This window comes from Leiobunum rupestre, chromosome 2, assembly GCF_980474605.1.
Source record: "Leiobunum rupestre chromosome 2, qqLeiRupe1.1.hap1, whole genome shotgun sequence".
NCBI classification, from domain to species: Eukaryota; Metazoa; Arthropoda; class Arachnida; order Opiliones; family Sclerosomatidae; genus Leiobunum; species Leiobunum rupestre.
The window spans coordinates 32,554,418-32,556,261 of record NC_143385.1 but is presented as its reverse complement, the minus strand read 5'-3'; positions in this window follow the sequence as shown (position 1 = coordinate 32,556,261).

The window sequence follows — 1,844 nt, the reverse complement described above, 5'->3', positions numbered from 1 at the left end:
TTGGTGAAGAATTTCACTAGAAGTTGCAATGAACTGCTCACATTTAGGGCACACTGGATGTATATTAGAAAATGTATTTATTTCAACTAAGGGATAAATATTACATAGAGAAGGGCGTTCAAAGTGTGCTTCTATTGTACAACGTTGGTTTTAAAAAACCAATGAAATGCCGGACCGATTTGGTTGTCGACGAAGGGGGGAGCACATTAGCTGACCGGAGGTGGATTGAGAGAAACACCAAAAATTGTTTCAACATAGTTGTTATCCTTACTTAGTGTTATTCAAGCTGATGATCATTATTATTATAAATACATTGTTGATATTAATTTGTATTTCATTTTACAGTATTACGTCAATTATGGAGCTTTTGCCCTAGCGAATGTGTTCACACCAAATGTTATTCATCTTCACCCAAAAACTAGAGGAACTGTGTTGATCCAATCAAAGGACCCAAAGGAGCCTCCAATCATAGACTTGCCATATTTATCCGACGACTACGACCTGAAAGCTGTCGTCGAAGGTACGTCGAGGTACACGAGCTCTTCAAGCTTTCAATTAATTATCTCGCCATGTGATTTAATTTTATTGAAGCGAAGAGAACGAATGAGGAAAATTCTTGCGCATGCTTCGGAACACGTGTTAATTAGCAGCGTGAAAACCCCCTGGTGATGTGTGCCGCCATCTTCAACACAGTTGGAGTAGAAATTTTCTTGATTACGCGCAGCTGCCTTATCACCGACTCAGATGTGTAAATATTGGTCTTAAAGCAACTGTCGACTCTATCAATGCCACATGTATTATGATACGGCCCCTGTTATTAGAGATGGCCATGAATTCGTCCGATTCTTCGAAAAAAAGCGACTCAACTGGAGATCGTGGTGCCATCTATTAATGGCAAAGGAAAGCAAAATTTCAAAATAGCCAAATAATAACGTCGTCCGAGAGCCATTGTAGAGTATTATATTTAGACAACTTATGCTCTATTTAGTGGACTTTCACCTAAATTATATATCCCATGAAAAAAAAGTTGTTTTAAATTACTGTAATATATGTTATTGACCAATTTACAAACGATTCAATCAACACGTTTTTGGGTCAAAACGTAGCTTAACTATCTTGTTTTGATTTCGACGTCTGTTGAAAAGAGAGATACTTGACGTCAAGCCGACACTTGCTTTAAAATAGCCATAGACATAGGTAATAGTGTCCGAATTAAGAAGACAGAATAATAATATTTGATCTGTGACCTGAGATATTTGAAGTAACGTGGTGCAGTGCCAAGATGCAACGGCACGATGTTATGTTAGGTTTCCAAGGGTACGTTCAGAAACAGTCAACGGGGAAAAACCCGATGGATTTATATTTTCCACCGATGAGCTTTTTCGTCATAATGACGTCGTAAGTTGCTGAACGCTTTTATTCAGTCATCGGTGTTTTTTTAAAATAGCGTAGCATTAATAGTAGTTTTACGTCAGTAATGACGTCAGTCATCGGAAAAACCGACTATCTCTTTCGTTGACTTCGGTGTCTCACCGATGACTATAGTGACGACAATACCCGAAATTAAAATGCCGTTCAGTAAAACACCGGTGTCAGCGGTGACTTAGCGGACTCACCGGTGAGCGTTTCTGAACGCAGCCCAAATATCATTATCCAAAGAAATATCACATGACGACATTTTATTGCTAATGTCAGAAGTTAATAATAAATTTATCTTACGAGAGAAGTTTCCTTTTACGGCATACGAATGAAACGTATACCTTCGAACGCTCGAGGCGGAAGAATACCCCGCATCACCCTAAATTTCAATTGCTATGCTACACTGCCGTGCAAAGCACAAAAGC